We start from the raw sequence: 17,662 nt of genomic DNA, 5'->3' as shown, positions 1-17,662 counted from the left end.
ACCAAGGTAACCCTTGCTTTATTAGCTTATATTTTTTATTGATAATGTTGCATAATACAATGCTCTGAATCCGAAAGATTTCATCGCCGTTGTGCAAGTCAGGAACAATGACTCATATCCAAAACTGTTCAGAATGACTCATTTGGGCAAAACCAATGGAAACATTTATACAAAACGACAGCGTGTATAATCTGAAATGTCAGAGGCTCCAGCTCTGTGTTCATATTAGAACGTGACAGTAGTGCCTCGTCTGGTCACGCCCATAAATCCTAACACAGACAGAAGAAAAGGCTACTGTCAGAATAAACGAGTGCGAGCACAAACACCGACTCTTACATAATTGCATCCTCTGGTTTGCCACCGCATGGCGAAAAACTTGCAGGGATTAGTGGGCCGGGCAGCCTCAGACAGAGGGATGGAGGGAAAGAAACGAGGTGGACGTGCGTATGTGAGATGGAAGGAGATGCAGGATATAGACACACAGAGAAGGAGGAATTGAAGGATGATGAGGCCACAGAAAGATGGAAACAGACAGGTCCAGCTTTCAGGTAGAGAAGAGATAAAGGTAAGAGCCTCATTTCAGAACATAACCAGGTGTTTCCTTTTCGCAGCTGTGCTTCCTGCTGCGTCTTAAGCTCTCCATCAGTGAAGGTAAGTCATGACAGGGTTCCAATAACAGCGGCAACTGAGGAACAGGGAGAGGCTGAAGCTCTTTAAAGAGCAAAACCTAAAACCTGAGATAATCACCAAAGTTTAATATCAGTAAGTGCTTTAAGCCAGACAGATTTGTCCTTGTTAGCCAAGACCAATTCTAAATATTAGAAGTCAAAAACCAAATTCATTCACAATTTTTCAGCCTGAGAGACAACAGTGAGTTATCTCGCTTCCTCTGGTGAACCCCAAGGTCATGTTCTCACCCCTCTTTTGTTTGTTTGTCATAATGGGCATAACAGCATTACATCTCCCAATGATTTACTGGTCATGAACCTAGATTTCAGGTAGAATCCCAATCTCAATAATCAATATCTTTATCTCAACTTTGAGTTGCTCTCATTCTTAAAAACATACTTGCCTTGCAGTGTTTGCTGTTGCAGTGTTTATTTCCACTCTCACAGGTGCTCTGCATGTGTTTTCTGCTGCCTGCCTGTGTAACGCCCCAGTCCTCCTCTCCAAATGATAAACACACCTGAGTAGAGAAAGAAGAAAGAAGAAGGAAGTGATTCCCTCCTTCTGGTCAGTCATACTGACAGAACAGACTGAACAGATTATGCTGCTCATCTGACCACGGGGCAGAAGAGGATGTTTGGGTGTAATCAAGGAGGTGCTGTAAAAAAAAAAAGAAGAAAAAAAAGAAAAAAAAGATTAATTCTAAACCTAGTCATTATACATCACGGTTTATTTAGATAAAAACCACATAATAAAAAGTTTGGATTCAGAGATTCAGGGAAGTATTTGTGTCCATGTGTTCCTGTTCAGTGGACCTTTAAAATTGTATTATATTTTCTGTCCTACAGGCAAGTCCTGGTCTTCGATAACACACACACACACACACACACACACACACACACACACACACACACACACAGAAACATCCTGGAGGCTAATTGTGAACATGTGGTTTCGATTGCATGCTTCAATTAAAGGAGTGATTCACACTCCTGGACTGAAGGTCGACTTGTCGTATATCGCTAACCACACCACAAAACTGTGTTTTTCTGTTGCATAAAAAAAAAAGAGTCCATAAACAACATGCAAAGTACCCTGTTTGTTTTAACACAGCGAGACACGCAACAAACAGAGGTGACAGCCAGAGCTGTGCACCCAGTGAAGTGCCTCTTTGTTTACACAATTGCATTTTTTTCCCCCCGTGGAGGGACGAGTTAAAAGTCAAGTCTCTGTTTGCCGTCATACTAAATAGTCCGACTGACTTGACAACTCCTTGTGAGATCAAACACAACTTCTGTGCCGCCTCCAAATAAACTCATTAGAACAGTTTAAATTCAGATTTTCAGATTTGGTATGTAAAAATGCTGATAAATATTGTGGTGGTTATGGCAGAGGGATAAAACACATTTTATTGTGCGGTGCTTTTTTTCTTTGCGCTGAAGCCTCAGAATGACACTGATCTCCTGACAACATCAGTGAAGTAAAAGCTATTTGAAGCAAATTCAGGGGAATTCTTAAAATATGTGAAACATACAAACAAACGGGGCGCATTAAATCAAGCCAAATGTGTGCTAAAGGTCCCTGCATCTGGGCCTGAGGCCCCCCTGACACATCAGACTCTCCTTAATTGGCAAAGTGTGGAAAGAGACTCAGAGTGTGGTCACAGGAGCATGTTAACTTCCCATAACAGCCTCCTCCCGTAAGATTTCCCCTTAATGATTAAAAGAAACCATACAAGACTCCAAACATCAGTGTGCAGAGTGTAAAATGAGCAAATGAACAGACTGTTTGTTTGACTGTGAATCAGATCACCAGGCACCGATGTCCCTTAAAGGTCCAGTGTGTAAAACTTGGCTTGATTTATGATTTTCTATTGGTCAACGCTTAATATACTGGCCATAAATACAATCATAACAGTGCTATAAAAGTAACTTTGTTTTCCTACCCCTAGAATGGTTCCAGTACATACATATAAGAATGTACACAGAGCAATAAGGGTCTTGCTCCTGGTTAGCTGCCATCTTGCACCACGATATTTCTGAGGAAGCCTGGTGTGGACAATCCACCTGGTATTTAGGGCAAACACTCGCGTCCTCAAATAAACCAGTGAAGAAGTAGGTGGCGAAGGCACCCAGGTTTGGGCGTGTAGGCCACCATAGTTCACTGGCAAGCTGAGGAGGGGAAGCGAGAGTGATGCTGCAATCTAAAATGTAACCACTCGCAGCCTCTTCTTCAAAATCCAAATATTACACACTTAACCTTTAAGGATCTTAACTCCAAATGATTCCATTTGACTGTATGTAAAATAATATGTCTTGGGTTGAAAGGCTCTGGAGGTGGACCTGGCTGCCGTGCTTTGATTCCTAGCTCCTCCAGTTCTCCTCTCAGTGTCTGTAGCTGAGATACTGAACTTCAAATTGCTCCTAATGGCTGAGTTGGTGCCCGACATGGCAGAACCTGCCATCAGTCCATGTGAGTGGACATGAAATTGCCGAGTAAAGGGCTTCAAGGGATTTGAGCTCAAGAAAAACACTCATAACCATAGTGGTTTTTTTTAATGCAATTTTTTTTTACTTCATCAGCATTTTTCCAACACTAACATGTGTCTCTGGGCTGCTAATGAAGTTCTATAAATGAGAAAAGTTCCTTTGGTGGTCCCTTTGGAAGGAATAGCTCCCAACCAAAACCGAAAAACAGGAAACGTCACAAAGCCACAGTTTTCACAAGAACCTAATACTGAGCATTCCCAGTCTATCCCATAATGATAATGAATATGCACTGATTAAAAACAGGAATGAGGCCACGCCCTCTCCTCTCTGGTACTGATGGAGTAGAGCCTTGCAGCCCTAGCCTTCACTGACTGATCAAGTGATTAATGTATCACAACAATGGGATCACTTGCAATATATGAGCAATTTGTTGACCATGTTAACCATCTGCACATGTTAGCAGCCGGGACTTTAAATGTCACACATGCGATTTATTAATTTGATGTCTCATTTGGTGCTGCTCATGAAGTTCTAGACTCTTGCCTTCATTCATGAACAAAGAAGAAGATTTATGCTTGTCAAGTTCTGTCTGAGTTCTTTCCACCTTCTCTCAGTGGCCTCAGATTTTTTTTTGATTTAATTGTTTGTTTGTTTGCCAAAACAGGGCCGAGAATTTCTCACTTTGTGCTAGCACCTGACTTGGGACTCCCACCTCTGCCAACAAAAATTTGGTTTTGTCTGGAGCGTTTTTGGAGAAGCAGCACAGCAGAAAGACCTTCTGCCGCCACCGCCGCAGCCAAACATAACCAGGACAAAACAAAACAAAATGAAGCCGTTCTCGGGTTTTTCTAGGGAAAAAAAACAACTCAAAGCACATGGCCCCGAGATTTGTGTTGCATTAAGCAGACACAATTTGTCAAAGACCACCAATGAGCAGCAGTGAGATCAGTTTAACCTTTAAACAGATTCTGGGTGATTAGATGCATATGTAGCAGAGCTAAGGTGGTCATTAGCACGAGCTTGTGGCACATCACTTCATATGGTTTGTGCTTTTTTTTTAACTCAACCGTAAAATAAATCTGAGATGACACGTCGCTCCACACTTTATTTCCTGAAATAAAATCCTCACAAGCGGGGTTGGAATTCGACATCAGTTGCTGCAACTCATTCTCTGACAATGCCGAACCACCCACAGCGCACGACTTCGGAGTCCAGTGACTGGTAAGTTTGGATACTTCTGTCATTTGTGCGACTGACATTCATAGACACTGGGGGACATTATTGGCCAAATGTTATTATTTGGAAGAACTAACAAATGCCTTCTGACTCACTATGATACTTTGCTGATGATCCAAACACAGTTGAGCTGCCTTGTTGACTTTTCTTTGCTTGTGTTACATTTTAGTTTCCCCAACTTAAAATGTCACTTACCGCAAAGGAAGGATACATGTGGGCTTCACTGTAAAAATACCATTTTTTAATGGAATATTCTATGTCACAGGCTGTTGAAATCTCCAATCTGAGTCTTTTTTCAAGCCGCTGAATTTGAAACGATCAGTGTTAGTGACGCGCAGGACAAGCTGTGACCAAACCATAACAACACCTCCTGGTTCCAATCTAAGAGAAGAACATGCTGTTGGTTCATTTTGAATTTGACAGAATGTTTTAAATTATCTTTATAAAAATTCCTTGATGCGGTTTCTTTTCAAAATGGCCATGAGTAACGTTTTCCATCGCATGGCAGGTAAACTACACAAAGGCCGAAACTAAAAAGTGGTGCTGCTACTCTTGTCACACACATTGTCAGACAACATTTGTATCCAAGCATGGCCGGTAGATGGCCGACCACTGGCTGCCTTCACTCTGACTGTCTGTGGAGGAGCTCAGTGTGGAGATGCTCAGGTGTGGTGGGGAAGGAGCTTGGTGGCCACACCCACATCAAGTAGGGAGGGAAGGCAGCCCAGAAACACGAGCTGTGTTTCCATTACGTTTTTTTGCTAAATAAAAGCAATATTTCTAAACTTTCGACAAAGTACAATTGCGATATGCAGGTGTTTCAATTGAATGGTGTGAAGCGTTTTCCCCTTGAGAATTACATTTGCTTTTGTTTGTTCACGTTTGTTTGCTATCAAGAACGGCATTTTCACTTGAAGTAAAGTGGTCACATGACCTCGTACATCGCGTTACGTCCTGAAACAAGTGTTTCCACTACACTTTTGCAATATACCTCTATATTGATACGCCTGAAAAACCACCTAATGAGAGCGTAAAAACTTTTTAGCTATATTTAAGAGGTTTTTCGAAGTTTAGGTGTTTCCATTACCTGTTTTTTATTGCGATAGGTAGGTTTTGCGCAATTCCAGGGGTAATGGAAACGCAGCTACTGAAAGCTGATGAATCCTCACGCTAGCTCGAAGTCGCTCACGTTAAGACAATCGGATGTTGTCTAAGGAGGAACCGCAGGCGGCAACGGTTGCAGCATATTTAAAATTCCAGAGGTTTTAAACTTACACACCGTGTTGGTGGACATATCATTGCCTTCAGAGCCACTTCCAAATGAACTGACAAGTGTTCCGTACCTGTGAGAAGGATACGAGGCCCATCTCCGAATTCCTGTTCAAAAAAAAAAAAGACGCTTCTTCAACACAAACAGCCATTTGTTTGACATGGAAGCAGAATGTTGGCGAGTGCTGGTGTTGTGGTCGGCCTGATGGATGGCTGTTTACATCAGCCTTGAACTCTGCTGACTTTGGTTCAATACCCAGTTCTTCCAGGAAGTGTTTCACTGCGAGAGGATTTCATTTTTGGGAAAGCGTCAGTCTTACTTGACCGTGGCCGAAGAGCTTCAGACCCAGCACAAATAAACTATTTCTGCTCCCCACGTGTAATTCTTCCTCCCACAAAACTTTCCTCGGCGGCTTAACTGGACTTGACTGGACCTCACAGCCTTGTACCAGATTTGGCGCTCAGGTGAAAAGGGAACGTCACAGCAAAAGAATCCGCCAGACGCTTTTACACTCTGTCTACGCTACTGATGTGCGTTGTTGTCGTTATGATTCTGAACAAAAGCGAGTGCGCGACACGATGCTGTCCCACCTCTCGCTCTCGCACCCATTTGAGCCCAATCTGCCACTTTATTAAGTCATAAATAGAGTAAATAATAATAATACTAATACTACTGCTACTACTGCTACTACTACTACTACTTACTACTACTACTACTACTACTACTACTACTACTACTACTACTACTACTAATAATAATAATAATAATAATAATGATAAATAAACAGCTCACAGTGTGCTGTGTGAGTTTTAGATTTGCAATGGATCTGAAAAAGTACCGTTCCCGCCATCTTCTTGGAGGCCAATGTCAAAAACTTTTGTCACAGCCGCCTAACAAGCTTTATTTTCTGAATGCAGAAGCTTTAAATCCATCATGCTGTCAGCGTGTTTTTCCTCGTGGCGCTGAATCAAACCAACTGTCTGGATGCTGTTCTGGACAAACCATTCACTTTCAGCAGCAGCAGCAAAACCTGTCCCTAGTTACAGTATGTCTTCTTCTTCTTCTTCTTCTTCTTCTTCTTCTTCTTCTTCTTTTTGTCTTTACCCCTAATATTATTTAAAACAACGGCAGCGCTGCTGATCTCTTTACCAAACTGTTAACACTTCATTCACATGGCTCTCGGACTGGATGACACTGTCATTACTTGAGCCGCACCTTCCCCGGTGGTGAAAGTCCCCGCAGGGCGAAGTTTCATCAGCCTCCCAAAAAAAATTCCATAAATGGGCACAGGCTAAGTTTTCAGCGTTGAGAAGCAACCAAACCATTTTTAGACAGAGGTCGGCTTTGTGATTTGGACTCTCTTTGAAGAGGAGAGGCTATTTTCAAACGGATTAATAGCACAAAGTCCGAGTCTGAAGGGCCATCTGAGGCTCGACGGCAGGAAAATAACAGGAGGAACCTCCACTGTCTCACTGTCTCAATGGGCTGCTGGCATCACTCAACTTCAAAGTCTTCAAAAGTGTTTGGTTTATTGGAAAAATCTCATTGGGTGCTAAATACGAGTAATGCAAATAACTTCATCGTTGCAGAAGTAAAGGCGTATTGCATGTAACAGTGTTGTGCATACATTTACAGTACATTCTCTAAGTATTAGCGCACAACAGTCTTTGAATCAGATAAGTGGGTCACCAGAACGTCGCTTCGAAACAGCACCAGGCTACACAACTGGTCCGGCCTTTCACCAAAACCTGCACATCTCTGCTGCATTTGGATAAGCAGGGATTTCATTAAAAGAGCTCAGCGTATTTCATCTGGTGCCATAAGGTTTCTGGAAGACCAGCCAACGCACACAAACCCAACCGAGTCAAAGGTTCCCTTGAAGGCAGCGCATGAAGCCGATCAGATGGTTCACGTGACGGGCGATGACAGCGCCGCGACTCGCCGGAGACGTGACGGTGGAGCGAGCGGCGATTGCGTAAAGGCCCTGTTTCATCTCACTCGCGGTCCAACGTTGCATTAGACTTTTGGAGCCTTGAGCCGCAAATTGTCATGCGGCTATTAAATGATGTGAGTCAGGCGGGTGTTGAGGAAAAAAAACAAAACAAAAACACCTCTCAAAGCACCTCTTGGTTTCTCACGGCTCCACCTCGCAGCTGTCAAACTGTTTATGTAGAGAATCACATGCAGGCCTGCGGTCACAGTTTAATATTAAGAAGAGAAAAAATCCATCCTGTTCTCTGTGATTGACTGGGGCTTGAATTCCTGCTCTCCCTCTCTCGCCCTCTCTCTCTCTCTCTCTCTCTCCCTCTCTCTCACTCTCTATCTGTGCTTGCATGCATGTGTGTGTGTGTGTGTGTGTGTGTGTGTGTGTGTGTGTGTGTGTCTGAGCTGCACCGTTAGCATAAAGGGCATTAGAACAAATAATAAGTTGGGGAACCAAGGAAAGTGAAGCTGCCATGAGACTGAAGTGCATGCAGCAATTAGTATTTTTTATATATATGGTTCATCTTGGACCACCTTAAATTTCCATAAAATGTACAAAATTGACAATAAAACAACACGGTTGTATATTTGTCACCTAGTTAATAACATTAAGATTCCCGATTTTGGCCCCATGCATATTTATACAAATTTATGCTGTTGTTTTTTGGTTTTTTTTAATAATAAATGTTTTCTTAACAGAAAATGTCTGTATTTTTCCTATTAAAATATATTGATCTTTTGCTTACATGTCATATTTTTATATCATTTATTTTTTTTAGCAAGTTGGCCTTTTCATTTTGATTCCATTGTGGACATTCACCTGCATATGGCAAATAAGCAATTCTGAATTTTGATTTTAGAAAAGCAAAAGTGCTTCTTTCAAATGCCGAACTTTATATCCTTCTGCAATATATATATATATATATATTTTGCATCGACGCGCTCGTGCAGAAAACGTGGACGGCGTCCAATGTTTGCTCAGGATTTGGCTGAGCAGAAAACACGGCAGACAACTTTATCTGCTGGAGACGCAGACAGATTATGGCGCTCACCGCCGTGTCAGTTGCTGAGTGAGGCGACTGAAAGAACAAACAAGGTTTTCTCGCCCCGATTGCAACACTGCTGACACGCACATGTCGACACAGACGTTACACGGCGGAGAGCATTCTGTCCAATGGATGAACGGCATGATCTGCTCTCACTGCCTGCACAAAAGGCTGAATTAAAAGTCAAACCCCTTTCCCTTCATTAATATAGTATTATTTACTTGCGGCTTTATCTCCAACTGTTTCAACAGCCAAAGTCTCCAGTATCAGTCGACCCCGCTGGCCTGAGACGTGACTGTTGCCACTCCCTCCCTCAGTTCATCCTAAATCCTCATGGAGCTCAAATACTGATGCTCCCAAACCCCGGATCTTAATCCAGGTTCCTTAATGCATCATCAAGACGTTTCCACTGTTACCCAACAGATGCACAAAGTGCAAATACACTTGCAAATGAATGCATCTACTTGAAAAAATAAAATAAAATAAAATAAACTTTACTGTGGATGTTCTGAGTAATCTGGCTAAGCAGTCAATGCTCCTCTTCTGTCTCAGCGACGTCGCAGGAGCAGCAAATCATGGTATCGTGGAGGACAAGTGGGAGAAATCACAAGAAAAAAATAAAATAGAAATCTGGAAAAAAAAAGATTTTATAGCTTTGGCATCACGGCATAAATCAGCCGCGCAGAAAATTTAATTTGGGGCAGATGACTTATGGAATGACAACAGAAAGCTGGAAGGGCTTTGAAAGCTTGAGGTCGGAGGAGCCACTGGTGTTGCTTTAGGCAGAAGCTGTTCCATGTGTACGCCTGCGTTACACAGCCAGGGGATATTCTCTGTGGGGACTTGAGTTACAACAGTAGCCGTGCAATTCTCTTCCCAAAGAATGCGGCGCGGGTTTGCTCTCACCTTGCTTGCGTGAACGTGGGAGTGCCGCTCGGCCGCGCGGCTGCACTCAGGCCAGCGCGAGCACTGCGGATCTCCTCGCGATGTGTGGGCTGGATCTGTGGGGTTTTTTTTGGAGGCTGTTGAAAAACACACACACGCACACACACCAGAACCGTGTCAGTGAGAGATATCAAGACGGGGCCCCTCCGTTGCAATATCCAGCCTATAAATCTCAGCAAAGGGAGACTGTTAAGTTGTGTCAAGAGGAAGGGCGGGGCAGTTAATTCCTGGTGATGCACAGCAGAAGTGAAATCCGCCCGCCGCCCGCCCGAGTCCCCGGAGCTCAGTTCCTTAACGAAAAGACAAAAACAGGAAAACCGTAATGACACAACAAGGGATTGAGCAGGACAAACACACTTGGTAAAATGTTAAACTCGCACTTCCGGCTGTCGGCCAATCAAAGCAACCGTTACTATTAGGGAGCTGTTTTCAAAACAGCATTATGCAAGGCTGCGAAATAAAACCCCGAAGTGAGAATCCGACACACGAAACGGAAGGCAATCGCAGAGTCACGAAGTCCACGCTGACGCCGTTTTTTACAAATGAAAAGCAACAACTGTTCTCAGAACTGTTTTCAGCTCCAACAACTTTCACATTCACTGCATGAATTCTTGAGTGACAGCTCAGATCTCGTGCATCATCGCTCCCACTCAGCGAAACAAACAAAGTGTTGCTGAGATACGACAGCATGTCTTAGCGACACTGACCTTTGACCTCCACCAGCAGGACACTGAACAGTCAAACTATGGGCGAAGCGAGACGTGTGCACGCAATCTTGTGTAATATACCATTCATGGATGTTTATTGAACTTGTTTCATAGAATAAATTGAATGTGGGTGATCTGCATCACATTGGCTGTAATACCTTGCGTGTTCATAGAAGTAGGTTTGCATTCATAGTCTTTGCTTCACGAGTGGAAGGTTGCTCCGTGTGCAGAAGACTCTCACTCTCAGCTCATCGTCCTCCACGGTGTTTCCATCCCTCCGTTTCCACTGTGGCCGATATCGTTCCCATCGCGAGCCTCCTTAAATTTTACGAGATCGTCATCCAGACTAAACATTCAAAAAGGTTTATTTACATCAAATAAGAGTGTATGAAGAAGAAAAAAATGCATTTCCAGCAATCTCAGCAAAACGTGAAGAAAAGGGCATCTGTAATTTGTCCATGATGTAATGCGAAGGAAAGAAGTGCGTACGTATAGTCCCGTCCAACGTGATCCAAGACCTGCCAGAATTTGCTCGTCGCTCTGCAACTTTGCAAGAAAACTTGATTTCGGCCCTTGAAAAATGTTGACATTTTTCGATGGCCACTCAGGAGACCAGAATCATCCCTCCTTTATTACAGCGAAACAGAATTAGTTCTGACTCTGAAATGGCCACATATTAGGCTAAAACTTGGGTTCCCTGGAATGTCTTACTCATGCCGTTAAGAGCATAAACAAAGCAGCCAATAAAGTGCAACGTGAAACCAGACTGTGTTGCGTAGTTGCTTAAAAAAAAAAAAATTAATAATAAGGAAGTGAAATTGGACAAGAACTTCTGGTACTTCAACCTCCTGATCTTTGATGTCGGTTCTCTCTCTCTGTTGAAGAGATGACTTTTACAAATGGCTCCGTTAGTAGTTTGTGGTCTGACTATGGTTTCCACAGTGGTTTTCCTCATTACGCTTCCACACAGACTGACACTGCGCGGCTGCCAGGGTGGGTGCCATCTTGAGCTGCCATCAGGGAGGGTGCAGCTCTTTTTGGCTTTCGACTTTGGCTCGGGCTCACGCTAGTAAATAAACTTTCCAGGTTCATCGGTGGATCATTGCAGGCAGCGGGGAGAAATGACTGCGCTCATCTCCTCTCTGGCCGCGCTGCTTCTGCTGCTGGAGGGAACAAACAACGAGTGAAGCTAATAGCTGGAAGAAAGAGCGTGAGAGCTGCACAAAAGCAGAACTGAACCATCTGAACCGAAGCGTTTCCCGCCACACCTGATTTCAATCCATTCTTCTGCATCCGTCTTTCTGCGTTTAATCACCTCCACCCAAACAGCGCTGACATCACGTCACCTTCACTTGAACGTTTGTGTATATTCTCGGAGGAGCGCTCGGCTGGGGGAAGGGAAGGGAGGAGTAAGAAGGGAAGATGAAAGTGGACTGAAAGAGAGGATTGATTTGATTTGACTGCTGGCGCGGTCAAATAAATGTCCACTTGTGCTTTTGGACTTTCGCCTTCTATTAGAACTTTGGTAGGTGAGGTAGGGGAGAAGTACAAGGTGAAAGCATTCGGAATTTTGTTGCTTCAATTGATTATAAAAACAGTGCTATTGTCCTATTTTTTATGATGGAATATTGTCTGTTTGTGATTGGATGAGACAGCTGCTACTGTAGCTGCAGGTTCCTATAGGTTCCTGCTGTAGTCCCACCTTATTGGTCCTGTCATACCCTGACAGGCCCAGGGCAAATGGGAACGTGAATTGGAATGGCATTTTCAGATATGAGATTCACGGCTTGGAAACTGTACGAAATGACTTTCCAAGGAATGTTAAAGGAAAACCAGTGCAGTGTTTAAATAAATAAAACATCTCCAGCACTCTTATATCTTATACACAACGTACCTTCTCTGGATCACACTCACCAACCAGTTACCAACCAAACCATCCACATCTTTCAATCAGTCCTCCGTCACATCCATTCCTGCACGTTTCCATCTTTCCTTCACTTCTATTGTCTCAGTGTTTCCAGGTTTGTTTTTCTTTCTGTCTCTCGCTACATTTGAAACAGTACAAGCCAAACACGCACACACCACACACACACACACACACACACACACACACACACACACACACACACACACACAGACAGACAGACAGACAGACAGACACACACACACACACACACACACAAATCTTTTATAGTGTCATGCTCGATGCTTCTGTTAAACTGTCAGTGTATTTGCCATATACAAGGCCAGGCTTAGCTGTTTTTCAGTTTTGGAAAGCAGAAGTAGGCAGCACGATTGCGTGGCTAATGGAAACCCCCACTTCTTTGCAGCTATTACGGGCTATTACACAGCAGAGAAAAGTCATAATTATGGGTTTTATATTATTTTTCATAAAGATGGACATTATCTGGGGGGAGAAGATGAATAATTCCAGCCTGGAGAGTGAACAGAACCTGGTTGAGTGGCGGTGCGATTCTAAAAGTCTGTTCAGTTTTTGTTTGTTAAAAATTAAATACCCACTTGTTCAAGAGCAGAAATGCCGTTTAGAGAAACTTATCTTGTGGTTACCGATAAATATATCTAAAGTCGATATTCAAAACATAAATAATTACACAATACAATCTGTTCAAAAAATTTGATTAGACTAAACCCCACATTAATTACATTCACTTTAATGTAAGCACTGTTTGAGAGTTTTATTGGATCAGATTTATCTGACAGTAGTTATCAAAATAAGCAGAAAGCTGATAAAGTCAGTCAAGACCACAAAGAGGGAAAAAATGCAGACAAACACTGATTCCCAACAGAGTTCACGGTGTTTATATTTCTGTTTCATGTATCTCACTGTGTGAATTACAAGCCAATTTGAGTAAATGCAATTTGACAGGTTTTTTTTTTCAAGCATGTTTCTAAAGCCACTCACTCATACTTAATTTGTCTATTCTAAACCGGAGCAAAGTGCCACCATGGCAACACACACACACACACACACACACACACACACACACACACACACACACACACACACACACACACACGCACACACACAGATTTAATTCAGTATTGAGGTGTACTCGACCATCTACAGATAAGTTCCATTGACTCCTTCTTTCACAGGTGCTTTACCATTTTCTCCTCTGTTTGCCTCCATCACACGGGCACTGAGCAGCAGTCAGTCTTTCCTTCTCCGCTGGTGCGACAGGCTGAATCCATCACCGCCCTGCCGGAGAACTAAGCAGGGAGCAGAAAGTAAAAGCAGAAGGACAGAGAGCGACTTTGTTCTGGTTTGACTGGTTGTGATGAGAGGAGCAGACAGAGTGCTGGCGACACTACAGTCACGTTGTCTGGTGCAAAAGGGACATTATGTTGTCACAACAGTCTGAGCGGGTTATGCAAGATGCTCGAGGGATGCCCGGCGCGCAAACAGGACGCCCAGGGAAAGAAAGAAAAACAGGTGGCTTTTTTTTTTTTTTTTTTTTAAAGAAGACGTTTCCAACAAGCGGAACAGCCATCAGTCAACCATAAACCATTTGTCTGAAGTCTGAGCCAAATTTGTAATTAGATTTTTTTGAAAATAGAAAATACAATTTCACGAATACACTTAATTCATAGTCTCATCAAAGTGATGAACCAACTGTTTGATGATGTGCTGTATTGATTGGCAAGATACAATGTTTTCCCTTTGATGCCACAAGCTGTTTTTTTTTATTCATTTATTAAGCTTCAGCATTTGTAAAAATGCAAAAAAAAAAATCACAAGCTGGATTTACGACTTGATGAGCTTAAAAACAAGCTGCAACTTTCACATGTGTGGCCAAGTTGTGTCTCCGTGCTGCCAACATTGTCTCCATGGTGCTATCAAATACATTGAAAAAGTGTTTTTTTCGATCCTGCAAATTTAATACTACTGATTCTAAAAGAAACACAATTAAAATGAAAGCTTCGCGACGAATGCCCGATTTCCATTATGTGTGCGAGCAAACTCGGGGGAGAGACAACCTTTAAAAAACCAACAGCCTGTGCGCTGAACAGCGGCAGATAGATGCCGTGCCGCTGGTAGGAACAAATGAGGTCCCGCGGTGGCAACAACATCGGCCTGGTTCTGCTCACTGCTGGCGGCACTCGAAGGGCCACCCTCGCTCAGATTCATGGTCCTCATTTAGGAGGCAGAGCAACGCTGCCGGTCACAGATCCCTGCGGTGACGCTTTGCCCCAATACATCATCTCTGACTTGAGGTCTGAAGGCTTTCTTGCTTGTCTCAGCACGCTAATTTGCGTAGCCGCAGCAAAACCTGGAAGCCTCCGAGCTCCTTAGTCACAGTCGCGTGGGTCCCGGAGGCCCAGCGGACGTGGTCGTCGCGCGTTTGCAGAAAAAGGGGACGATGACGGTCTCGGTTGGGAGTGACGTCTGGCAGGGCAGGTGCGATAAACAGTCGGGGCTCTGCTGCTTTGGGCTGTGACGAGGCTGCACGTGTGTGCAGAGTTATTCCTGTGTCGGCAACACAAGTTGCACCCATGTTTCACTCACCTCAGTGTCCAAGTGACAGTTCAGGAGTTTCACAGTCAGAAGAATTCAACACAGCTGCAGCAAAACTAACTAATTGTAGAAAATAGGATCCGACAATGCCTGTTTGTGTTGACTCATTCAAGTGTCTGGAAGATTCTGCAGGTCTTGACCAGAGGTAAGAAGTAATTAAGTATAAATACTTTGTTACTGTACTTCAGTTGATTTTTCTTGCAACTTTTTAGTTTTACTTCCTACCTTTGTACAAACAACAGACACATTCTGTTAAAAGTGATTGTGAAAGTGGAGCTATTTGAAGTCTGCTGTTGTGTACTTAGAAATTAAAAGTGGATCATATATTAGAGGGAGATTATCTTGGAGTGCTTTAGTTTTGGGGTCACTCTGGTCAATGAAATCCAGTCTATTCTGCCACAACCTTTTAATTTTTGTAAAATCATCAACGAATGTTTCATTAATGGTAAAGACATATACACACAACCTATACATCCTGTGTCTGATGTAGCTTCAAGGTATTTTGCATATGCAATGGTTAAAGGGACGGTCCCTTTAACCATCGCAGCTAAACCCGAAACCCAAAGCTTAACCCCAGTGTAAATCTGATTCAAACCCTGAAGTTAAACCCTGTCCCTTAAAAAGCCCTTCGCCCTTCTTGAGACCTCGATTTTGGTACTAACTTCCTCAGTCCTCGTGTGGAAGGTGGTTTTACTGGTCAGGGTCTCCACTCGGGTAGAAAAACGAGTTTACACACACACACACACATGCATAGTGACCCATTCATCAAGGCCTGTGGAGTCTGGAAACTCCCCTGTCACAGCCAAATACACACACACACACACACACACACACACACACACATGAAAGCCCATGCACATACACACACACACACACAGACTCAGTTAGCCTACTGAATCCAGCTGTCACATTGTATTTATTAAGGAATTTTGCGACTTCGATGAATCTGTGGGTTTTTTTTTTCTTGTGTGACACGCAGAGCCTAATATAATGTTATGAGTGTGTTTTCGCGCCATCTAAATCACAGAGGCCCGTCCTCACGGTTTTGCCACGCGCTTTTATATTTTCTGCTGGATTTGATTTACGCACTGCTGTGTTATACTTTGGCTCTTTGCGAAACGTATGTAAGGGAAACTTCAATGGGGGAAACCTTTTTTTCTCTGTAAGGTAATGCCTTTTTCTGGTCACTTAACATGTGATATTTAATGCTCTTGACTGAGCACCACCCCCGACCTCCCACCCCCCACCCCCCCACACGCACCGCATCTGTTAGCTTTCTCCTGCTGCGACGACGCTTCCACACTGCAGACACACAGTGTCAGCGAGGCTTTGAAGTGTCGCTGGTATTTTAACAAAGAGCTTCTCCTCACCTCACGGAAGGAGGAAGGCTGGAGGCTGTGTTTTATGTCAACAGTCTTTGTGTAATTACTGGCTGTGCCAGATTAGACCAGCAGTGCTTACACTGTCAACGTGCTCAAGCTGCTGCACACTCAGTTTAGAGAAAGATTAGCAAAATAAATGAACAAATCCACTAATTTAAAGGTAAATTCTGTTGACAATAATAGACTGATACTCATTTTGTTTACATAGGAGGAAAATAAATGACAATATCTAGCATGAAAAGATGTCTTCAATACATTTTCTGTTTATTGCATTTGTGTGATAAATAGATAACTCATAGCGCAAAATCAAAAAAAATGACAAAACAATAATAATGATTTCTTAAAATCATTCAAGCAGCACAGGAATATTTTTATTCCACCGTGGGAAAAGTAGGAGGGAGGTGACCCTGTGAGAAAAAAATACTATATTTTATTTTAATGGACACCTATGGACACTGTAGGATTTATGCATTTTCCCAATTTTTTTTATTTTTAGCCAAGGATGGCAAAGGACTGGGCGCAGGATATTTTCCCCAGGCTGCTCATACTCAGAGCAGTTCAACCTGCCAAATGCTGAGGAAAAAAAGACCCTGCAGGACACTTGTAGGGCAGATTTAGCCACATGATTTGATGCTGTGCAGTGTGACTGACTTACCATCTGCCTGTTGCTGCCGTCCACGGCTGTGGCCGTGGCACAATCTGGGACTTTACTGTCTTAACAGAGTCTAACCGTGAATATGTTTCCTCTAGACTCTTATTTTGCCTCCAGCAGCTTTGTTGTACTTGAACCACCACGCGATTTATTTAAATCGATATATTTAAAAAAAAAAAAAAAAAAAAAAAAAAAAAAAAAAATCATACCAATATTATATATACACATACATACATATATGTATGTATGCAGCCTCTCTATTCCTTAAGTCAACGTTGGTCTTCTTTCCTCACCTTTAAACTTCCGTCCCTTCGTGTTGCTCCAATGGCTGAGCAGAAGTCCTACGTCCAATCAGCGGTGTCGCCCGTGTGACGGCAGGACGGGGACGGCGGTGTGTTGGGGGTGGTGTGGGGCAGGGGGTGTTGGAAGACGGTGCGACCGCAGCGGGGCCACGGACGGTTTTAATGCCCCACTATCGGGAGGGGAACGCCAGAACAACTGAAGGGGCTTTCAGCAGCCTGGTCTCTTTCGCAAGCGAGCTGGCTGGCCAGCTGCTCCCGGCTGGGCGAGCGGGGCGTGTCACACATTGAGGCGGCGGCGGCGGATGGAATGTCATTTCCCCGCTCACTTTTTTTTTCTTCTTCTTCTTTGCACATTTCGCTTTCCCGCCCTCGAGCCGTTGTCTCAGCGTAGAGTTTAGGCGGATGGCGCAGGTTGTCTTCCGTCTCCCACTTGATGCACGATGTCAC

At 43.5% G+C, this 17,662-nt stretch overlaps 1 long non-coding RNA gene across 8 annotated transcripts; it reads right to left on the bottom strand.

Moving 5' to 3' along the window:
• Window positions 1-160: 160 nt before the first annotated feature.
• On the bottom strand, window positions 161-17,047 carry LOC142898063 (uncharacterized). Of its 8 annotated transcripts, none has more exons than XR_012928529.1 (8): window positions 16,917-17,047; window positions 13,469-13,573; window positions 12,237-12,387; window positions 10,501-11,730; window positions 9,597-9,925; window positions 9,189-9,320; window positions 1,065-1,186; window positions 162-727 (listed from the first exon to the last, which is right to left on the bottom strand). It is a non-coding gene; the product is annotated as an uncharacterized LOC142898063 (long non-coding RNA). The 8 variants fall into 8 exon arrangements; XR_012928525.1 differs by lacking the exon at window positions 16,917-17,047 and having other exon boundaries at window positions 173-727; window positions 10,501-11,505; window positions 11,611-11,730; window positions 13,469-14,042; XR_012928524.1 differs by lacking the exon at window positions 16,917-17,047 and having other exon boundaries at window positions 174-727; window positions 10,501-11,502; window positions 11,611-11,730; window positions 13,469-14,042.
• Window positions 17,048-17,662: the final 615 nt, after the last annotated feature.

The sequence above is a fragment of the Nelusetta ayraudi genome, unplaced genomic scaffold, assembly GCF_046127955.1.
Source record: "Nelusetta ayraudi isolate G7.1 ecotype Tasmania unplaced genomic scaffold, CSIRO-AGI_Nayr_v1 ptg000063l, whole genome shotgun sequence".
NCBI lineage: Eukaryota > Metazoa > Chordata > Actinopteri > Tetraodontiformes > Monacanthidae > Nelusetta > Nelusetta ayraudi.
The sequence above is the reverse complement of the archived record's forward strand: the minus strand, read 5'-3'. Positions and strand labels throughout refer to the sequence as shown.